General features: G+C 38.6%; 1 long non-coding RNA gene across 1 annotated transcript; it reads right to left on the reverse strand.

The window, feature by feature from the left end:
• Nucleotides 1-814: 814 nt before the first annotated feature.
• Nucleotides 815-9,462, reverse strand: LOC144333433 (uncharacterized). The gene is made up of 2 exons (XR_013402072.1): nucleotides 9,323-9,462; nucleotides 815-4,726 (listed from the first exon to the last, which is right to left on the reverse strand). It is a non-coding gene; the product is annotated as an uncharacterized LOC144333433 (long non-coding RNA).
• Between the last annotated feature and the right edge of the window lie 371 nt (nucleotides 9,463-9,833).

Genomic DNA, 9,833 nt, shown 5'->3' on the forward strand with positions numbered 1-9,833 from the left:
ATACATTCTATATATAACATATATACACAGCAGTACCATCGACTCCTTTATTTATTTATTTGTTGATTTTTTGAGGCAGAGTCCCGCTGTGTCACCCAGGCTAAAGAGCAATGGCACTATCTCAGCTCACTGCAGCCTCCGCCCCTGGGCTCAATACTTCCTCCCAGCTCAGTCCCCCAAGAAGCTGGGAATACAGGTGCACACCACCATGCCAAGCTAATTTTTGTATTTTTAGTAGACATGGGTCTCACCATGTTGGTCAGGCTGGTCTCAAACTCCTGGCCTCAAGTGAACAGCCCACTTCGGCCTCCCAAAGAAGTGCTTGGGATTACAGGCGTGAGCCACTGCGCCAGCCCAACTCCTTATTATATTTTTTCACTTCTAAGCAAGGAAGCAATGTTTTCCAACAGAAAAATTTGCACTCAAATGATCAAATATCAAAATAATAATTCTCTACTTGAAAAAGGAGCATTACTGACATTAAATATTATTCTTATGATTAAAGATCAATCAGGTATAATTGAAATAAAACTTATACAATCAGCCAAATGAAATATTTTAGAATGGATATGACACCAGTTGTCACAATATAATTATAATAATGGAAATATAAAATTAAAGAGATATGACACAATCAGAAACTAAAGAAGATGTGGAACAAGTAATCAAATAATAACAATGATGATGATAATCTTCTATGGAGGGTTAGATAAAGGGATATTGAGGTCACTTCAGTTGAGATACTTGAACAATTCATACAACATACAAACAGTTGATTGTAAGACTAGAGAGTAAGTCCATGAAGACAGATAAGTCATAACATCAGCATAACTTTTATTAAGTACGAAAAGACTACAAAAATGCAGATAAAGTTTTCCTAAAATTAGACAGCCATGAACAGACCTTGTCAGCTCTAGAATAAAATCACTTTCAAAGTGCAACTCCAGACACAAGATATTCCAGTATGGTAATGAAATATATTGATCCTAGGTAAGATGATATACATAGTATTTGTAGAAATCAATAACCCATCGCCATCCCAAAAAAGTACATTAATTCAATGCATTTTAATATTTATTAATAAATGAATCACTGAACTTATAAGTTTGAAAAATGTATCAATCTAGATTCAAAAGAGTAATTCATCCTCAAAAGGGCCAGACTAAATAGACCTTCTTGTAATAGTACAAATTTCAGAGAAACTATAAAAAGTGTAGTTTTAGAGAAGTTAGCTGAAAGATAAGTTAATGTGTCAATTTGACTGAGTTAAGGGGTGCTTGGATACTTGATACAACTTTATTTCTGGGTGCATCTATGAGGGTGTTTCCAGAAAATATTAGTATTTGAATCAGTAGACTGAGTAAAGAAATCTACCCCCACCAACACAGGCCAGTGCCATCTAATTTACAGAGGGCCGAACTGAATGGAGCAAAAGCACAGGAGGAGGACAAACTTTCTCTTCTCAGCTGGGACATCCATAATCTCCTGCCCTTGGATATCAAAAGTCCTGGTTCTCAGGCCTTTGAAGACTCCGGGACTTACACCAGCAGCCCCCTGAATCCCTCTACTCCCAACTCCCACCAAATCCTTTCTCAGGCCTTCAGACTTGGGCTGAGAGTTATTCCATAGGCTTCCCTAGTTCTCACGCTTTTGGGCTCAGGTTGATGTATATTACATGCTTTCCTGATTTTCTGGTTTGTAGGAGGCATATTGTAGAACTTCTCAGATCCACAATTATGTGAGCCAATTTCCATAATAAATCTTATTTTATATATCTATATATCCTGTATTGATTGTTTCTCTAGAGAACCCTGACTAATGCAGGTGTTTATCAGTAACATATAGAGCAGCATGATATTCTGAGCCAAATTTGTAAACCATGCTTTATTATCTTTCTATTTCCCTTTTTGACTCATTTTCCACCTCCATTTATCTTGCCCTTTATCCTCAAGGCATTTGTTGCCACCGGGCTTTCAAAATCTTTGAGTTAGAACCTAATAGTCCAAAAATATACTTCTTCTAATGCCCAAAATTTTCACTCTCACAATAATACAGAGATTATCCAGAAGGAAATTAATTGGTTGACTTTATGGTAGGCATGATTAACAAAGCTAATCACCCCGGTAATACATGCATTTCAAGAGAAGAAATTATTAATAAACTTTGTTCAGACCACCAATGTAGTTGTCTCATATGATTAAAAATAAAGTCTTTTATTAACAAAAATGGTGACAATGTACTGGCAGAATTATTAGACTAAGAATCCATGGCCTGGACTCTTGTCTGCTCTTTTACCAACAAGCCGGATAATTTTGATGATTTATTTTAGCCCCAGGTACATGTTCCACACATTTAAAATATAATAACAAGTAACTTTTATAAGAGTTGTGATCCATCAAGCTCTTTTGTTAAGCATTCATCCCACAAGCTAACAGGGTAAAAACTATTATTCTTATTTTTCAAACAAGAAAGTTGATGCTTAAAGAGGTTAAGTGTATAACCCAAGCACACAGTAAGTGAATGTTACATTTTCTAGTTTACATTAAAACCATTTTGCCATAGACTGCATTGTAAATATTAACAGCATTTTAATCTACACCTTTGAAGTAGTTAATACAGTTCACCCTGGAACAACACAGGAGTCAGGGACTATTGGGGTTCATGCTGGGGGTGGTGGAGAATGAAAGGACACAAAAGACAAAGACAAACAGAGAACATGGCGGCCGCACTCAGAGCCTCTGCCTCACTTTATTTATACTCCATAAGTCCCACGTCAGCAGAAAGGACACAGTGCAAAACAAACTTTCTTTTCCCAGATGCAACCTTCTACTCAGTTCCTTGTTTCTATGCTCTTTCTTATCTGCCTGCCTTCTTGGCGCCTACGGGAGTTCATTAAAAGTTCAATTGGAGATATTGTCCTTGAGCCCTATCTATTCTCAGCATACTGTTTTCAAAGGCCCCTGCATTTCCCCCTTTTTGTTTTGCCTCAATCCTAAAAAGGTAGCCCATATTTGTTCCTGTGTTTTCTTTTGTTTTTGGAGGTGACAGCGGGAGCATCAAATCACCAAGAGAAGTAGACCCAATCCAAGTGCCCAAAGTAATATACTTCCAGAGATTGTAGAAATCTATGTTTTCATCTGGGTTTATGGATTAAGGGCAGCAAGGCGTTGACCCAGCTCCTGCAGGGTTGCGGTTCTAGACAACACATGTAATTGTTGTCGAAATGCTTCAGAAATGTTCTGAGTGAGCTCTTGGATGTCCAAACTAATATTTTTATGGCCTACTAATAATTTTCAGATTTCGGTCCAATTCTGAGAGATATTAAAAGGCACAGGTGTTACACAAAATTGAGTGGAGTTCCAATCACATTGTAAGGTTATCCGAGTACTGAGGACAGTAAGCTGATCTCCAAGCCATGTCAAGGCTTGCTCCATGTTGTCTAATCTTTCAGCAAGTTGAGAATCAATGTTTCATTGTTGAAGCCAAAACTGGTGAGATTGCTCGTGCCATTGCTGCACAAATTTAGCATTTTGTATGCTTTGATGAAGAGCGAGTCCTGCTACGGCTGCAGTGGAGGCGATGGCGACAAGGCTCATTACTGAGGCAATTATAAGTCCAAGGGCACGGCGGGTTCGCTGGAGAGAAGTCCAAATATAAGTCTCAAGAGGTGATGTCCCCTACGGTCGCGTAAGGTTAACAGGTAGCCAAATTTCCTTACGAGCCCTAAGGATATGAATATCTCCAGTAAAGTTGTGCCACCAGGAATGATTGAGGCAAGACAAAAATGTACATGTATCTGTACAATTAACAATCCCCGTATCATTATCCCATGTCAAATTCCCCGCTAATAATAGGTAGGGCTTATGGACACAAGCAATAATATATCGCGAGGTATTCTGATATAACTGAATATGAAAGGGGTTATTCGGGTTAGAAAGATTAAGGGACATATTCCCCACAAAAGTGCTAATGGTATCGCCTGCAGCTAACAACTTCCAAAGATGACTCTGTACTTCAGGCCTCCTTTACGCCATACCAAGGTTTCATTACTGTTAGCGGCAATACTTTTATTTACCCGGTGCCATTTCAAAGGTATGTGACTAAATTTTATTTGAAAATCACCATGCACACTCCAATCAGTTATTTGCATCCCATTGTATTCTAATAAAATCTGGGGTTTAGTTCCCCGATATTGTTGCCACTCCAGCACCTCAATATTAGGAGAAACCTCTGGAATAGGACAAAAAGGTAAAGAACTAGGAATAGTTTCATTACTATATACAGTATGATTATATTAAAAGCTTCTAGTTACAATAATAACAGTATTAGCAGCCATATGACTATGATTATAGTGAACAGCCCAGGCTTCATGTGATTTTCGGAGACAATGAGGACTATTTCCCATGCATATTGGAAGTCTTTCCACTCCAAATTGGTATGTGCTGTTTATGATTCCCATTTCCCGTTCTATGTTGTCCTTGTTCATATAGGGGGACAGCATCCAAGTAGTGTCATTGGTGAAAACCTTAATTTCCGCCTCCCCCCAGGCGACTTCCCGATACAAGGGTGGAAAGGGAATATAAGTCCAATATTCATACAAAGCCTCACTAAGGGAAATAAGTCCCCCACCGAGGCACATCCAACAAAGGAAGAAATGCATGCTGAATCCAGTTTTCTTTTCAACAGGGTTTCAATCATCTTGTAGGAAACCACTCAGGTCCGCTCCCTGTAAGGACAAGAGCATAGCCCCGTCCCTGTTTTAGAACTTGCCCTTGAACATACTTACCTTCTTCATTAGGATACCAAACCTTTAAGTTGTCAGCAGGGACTATCACCGAGGGAGGTGAGGAAAGATGGGTTACGGCAGCGGAGTCTTGCAATTGTCTCCATTGATTCAAAAAATTTAAGGTAAAAAGAACCTTCAAAATCTGGTTTCTGGGGGCTCATTTCCCCCTTTTTGTTTTAGCAGTTGAGTTTTTAAGGTTAAATTTGCACGCTCAATGATGGCTTGACCTTGACTGTTGCCCGGGATATCGGTGATATGTTGAATATTGTATTGCTGTAAGAAAACTTGTAATTTACGAGAGACATAGGCAGGGGCATTATCAGTTTTAAGTATAAGAGGAATGTCCATGATGGCGAAACAAGCTAAGAGATGAGTAATAACAGAATCAGCTTTTTCAGATGGCAACGGAGTTGCCCATTGAAAATGAGAAAAGGTATCAATGGTATGATGAACATACTTTAATCGTCCAAAAGAAGGGACGTCTCGTGGATTGGAAGGATGGAATGCTCAAAAGAGCACAGGAAGGACAAGCTCGAACAAGAGAACGAGCTTGTTTATGAGTTAAATGAAACCGTCGTTGAAGGCCAGAACTATTAGTGTGATGTAGAGTATATTTTTGTTCTGCAGCATGTAGGTGGCCGACTAAAAGCGAATCAATCTGAGTATTACCATGAACTAATGGTCTAGGAAGTTGAGAATGAAAACGAAGATGAGTGATGAATAAAGGAGCTCGACGTTGGCTCAAAGTAGAGGATAACAAAGAAAAGAGTTTCTGAAGAGAAGAAGTAGCACAAAGAGGTAAAGTGGCCTGAGAAATATAAGAAGTAACATAAACGGCGTATTGAGAATCACTAACAATGTTACAACTAGTAGTAGGGAAATCAACTAAGACCATGAGAATAGCAAACAATTCTCTCTGTTGCACCGAGGGATAAGGATAAACTGTAACTCGAAATTGATGAACACTCTAATATCCAGCCTTACCATTGCTACTAGCGTCAGTAAAAAAGGTAGGACCTTGAACAGGAAATATAGAAATTGGTGAGAAAGGCAACACAGAATGTTGTCTAAAAAATGAAAAGATCGGAGACTTAGGATATTGGGTAGAAAACTGACCAACAAATGAAGCACAAGCAACTTGCCAAGAATCAGAAGTTGTAAGAAGATAAGTAATCTGACTATGAGTGAATTGAGAGATAATTAAGGAAGGATCTCCTCCCCAAAGTTGTCGACAGTAACGATTGATATAAGTAGCCAAGCGTTTAGATATTTTATTGGACAAAAAGATCCATTCTAGTGGCCGATTAGTTTGATGAATCATTCCTGTGGGAGAATGTAAAGTATGAAATAAACAAAAGGAAAGGGGAACATCAGGAAGGATATAATGTAAATGGGCCTTTTAAAGTTGCTCTTCTACAAGCTGGAGTTCCTGTAAAGCCAAAGGAGTTAAATGGCGTAAGCTGTCCAAGTGACTGTCTCCTTCTAGAATAAAGATGTTATAACTGATATGTTGGTATTTCTAAAACAGGACGCATCTTTTGAAAGTTATTTAATGTTTTGAAATGATCACGTCGAATTTGAGTTTTTTGGGGTCGAATATTTCGTGCTCCTAAGGTATAACCTAAATATTGAATAGGAAAATTCAGTTGAATTTTTTCTGGGGCAATATTAAGTGAGTAGAAAGAAATGCAAAAGGACAAATTCTTGACACAAGGTAGGGCTGTTTAACATACCTTGAGGTAAAACTTTCCATTGATATCGAGAAAGTGGCTGAGAATTATTAAAAATAGGGACAGAGAAGATCCATACAATGATAAATTAACACAGTTGGAAACTGATTTTTTACAGGATTTAAAGTCCTATGTACGAATTTTTGACATATAGTAGGGCTATTAAGTATACCCTGGAGAAGAAGTTTTTACTGATATTTTTGAATGGGTTGTCCATTATTACATTTAGGAATAGTAAAGGCAAACTTTTTACAATCTTGAGGTTGTAATGGAATAGAGAAAAAACAATTTTTGAATTCCATGACCATTAATTTTTAACTTTGTGGGATAAGGGCAGGATTAGGAAGACCAGACTGTAAACTTCCCCTAGGTTGAATGTAAACATTTATAGTTTTAAGAACAAGACAAAGACGGGAATTCCATGCAGAAGTACTTGGCTTTATATTCCTCTCGGCCATTTGTTTTTTGACTTACTCTTTTAAAGTCCTAAGTATTTCTTTAGATAATGGCCACTGTTTCACCTAAAGAGGAGTGGTCGTTTTACACTTTAATTATAAAACTTGAGGCTGGTGAACAGTGGCTATGAGTTTAAAGGATTGTAGCCCATTTTGAACATCATATTTTTGGCAGCTGAGGAAATATGAAGAATGTTTAAAAAAGCACCAAATTGTTGTGAAAGATTTTGTCCCCAAAGATTAATATTGATAGGAATAATATATTAAAAAAAAACACTTGACCTTGTTGACCTTTAGGACTGACACAGGTTAAAGGTTCTACGTCTTGATAAACCACAGAAGCAGCACCCAAGCCAGTGAGTATAACTGAAACTTGTCTTTTTTTCCATTGTATAGGCCACTAATTTAAACAAATGATAGACATATTCACCCCCGTATCAATTAACCCTTTAAAAACTATTCCATTAATGTGCAATGAACATAAGGGCTTTTGATTAGAAACTAAAGTTTCCCAAAAAACAGTTTTTTCTGTGCTACCAAACCCTCCCTATTGAGAATACGTTTTTCTGCCTCTAGGCGTATAAATTGTGAGACTTGTATTGTAATTGTTGGGGCCCCAAGCCTGTGGGCCCCGACTCCCGTTTCCCAGGAGAGGAGACAGTAAATTTCCACTTTTATCAGTTTTGGAACAACATTCATTTGTCCAATGTCGACCTTTACCACAACATTTGTATACCTCTGAAGGCAGCTTTCTGCCTTGAGGGATAAAAGTGTTCAATTTTTATGACATTCTTTTTTGAAATGTCCAGGTTTACCACACTGAAAGCAAACACCTTGTTTGTTATTTCCTTTTAAGGCTTTAGACAAAGGTCCAGCAAATAATTGAGCATTATAAATAGCCCCTCCAACACTAACACAAGTTTTAATATATTTATCTAAATTGGCCCCATTGGCCTTTAACGATCTTAACAATTTTTGACAGTCAGCATAAGCATTTTTAAAAGACAATGTTTGTAACAAAATTTTTAAAGCAAGGCCAGCACCCACAATTTTCAAGACAGTATCCTAAAGACGGGCTACGAAATCTGGATATGGTTCATTTGTGCCCTGTAAAATCTTCACAGAGGAAAGGGAAGATTTTCCTGTTATCTCTATCTTATTTCAGGCCCTTAAAAACAAAGTCTTGATTTGAGTAAGGGCAACATCATCTAGACCAGCCTGAGCATTAAGAGTAGCGTATTGGCCCGTGCCTGTGAATTGTTCCTCAGTGGGTCCTGGGGTAACATTTTTTCTAGCCTGTACATGCGCCTTGTCCATTCACCAGCTGTGCAATTGTAACCACTGAGAATGATCAAGAAAAGCCTTCCCCAAAGTCTCCCAGTCTATAGGAATCATCAAATTTTTTGATGAAAAAGCATCAAGAAGACCAAGAATAAAAGGAGATTGAGGTCCATAGTTAGAAATGGCAGCTTTCATTTCTTTTAAAAATTTAATTTGTAAGGCATTAAATTGGACATTATTGCCACTATTTGAAAACTGAGCATTAGGAGCAAAAGAAGCACAAATAATTGGAAACAGATCCAGCTCTTTAAATTTTTTTATCTTTTCTTTTTCTCCCTCCCCCAATGGCGGGCAAGGCACTGAGAAAACTTTGCCAGACAAAGGTAAAGGTAAGGAAGCTGGGGGGTTGGAGGCACTGGAAAATCCTCTTTTAACAGGGCAGAAGGAAAAGAAACAGGGGAAAGCTCGCAAAGGTGAATTAGAAGAATGTATCTGTAATATTTGTTGAAGCATTTCCATAATACACTACATGTCAGAATTCCCCTTAGAAGAAGGAAGAGCTGGCTTTTTCTCTTCTCCCCCTTTTGCTACCCCCCCATCCTCTGTTACCCTGGCACAAATGGGCTCCATTTCAGATTTATTTTTTCCCAAATCCTCAGATACCTTTCCTCCTGTGGCTACATCACCACACTCTGAATCAGTCTCAAGTAACTCTAATGTCTGAGTGATGGAGTTACACAAGGTCCACAATTTTAGAGGCATAATATCCCCTAACTGGTGAGCTCTAAGCAGAGCTTTTACTACCTGTAACCATTCTCTCCGATTCAGCTGCACTTTAGTCTGATACCGAAACCAGTAACAATGTTGTTCAACATGGGCAAACAATCGCTTCAAAGTCTTTTTCTTTCACTTCTACTCCTATAGACAGCAACAGTCCTTGAAACAGCCATAAATATTCTGAGGCCAGAGAGATGGAATTCCCATAATGAAAGCTTAAGAAGGATCCCCTTAACAATATCCGGGCTTTACCCGCTCCTAGGGGGTTCCCCTTCTTGTTCTCCCCTACTCACCCGTGCTGACCCTGCTCGCTGCGCCACTTGTTGGGGTCCGTGCCCGGGGTGGTGGAGAATGAAAGGACACAAAAGACAAAAACAAACAGAGAACATGGCGGCCGCACTCAGAGCCTCTGCCTCACTTTATTTATACTCCATAAGTCCCACGTCAGCAGAAAGGACACAGTGCAAAACAAACTTTCTTTTCCCAGATGCAACCTTCTACTCAGTTCCTTGTTTCTATGCTCTTTCTTATCTGCCTGCCTTCTTGGCGCCTACGGGAGTTCATTAAAAGTTCAATTGGAGATACTGTCCTTGAGCCCTATCTATTCTCAGCATACTGTTTTCAAAGGCCCCTGCAAGGGACAACAACCCTTGAGCATACGAAAATCCACATATAGCTTTTAACTACCCCAAAACAGAATTACTAATAGCCTATTGTTGACTGGGAGCCTTACCAATAACATAAACAATCAATTAACACATATTTTATGTTATATGTATTACATATTGTATTATAGAAAAAGCT

This window comes from Macaca mulatta, chromosome 12 (genome assembly GCF_049350105.2).
Source record: "Macaca mulatta isolate MMU2019108-1 chromosome 12, T2T-MMU8v2.0, whole genome shotgun sequence".
Lineage (NCBI taxonomy): Eukaryota > Metazoa > Chordata > Mammalia > Primates > Cercopithecidae > Macaca > Macaca mulatta.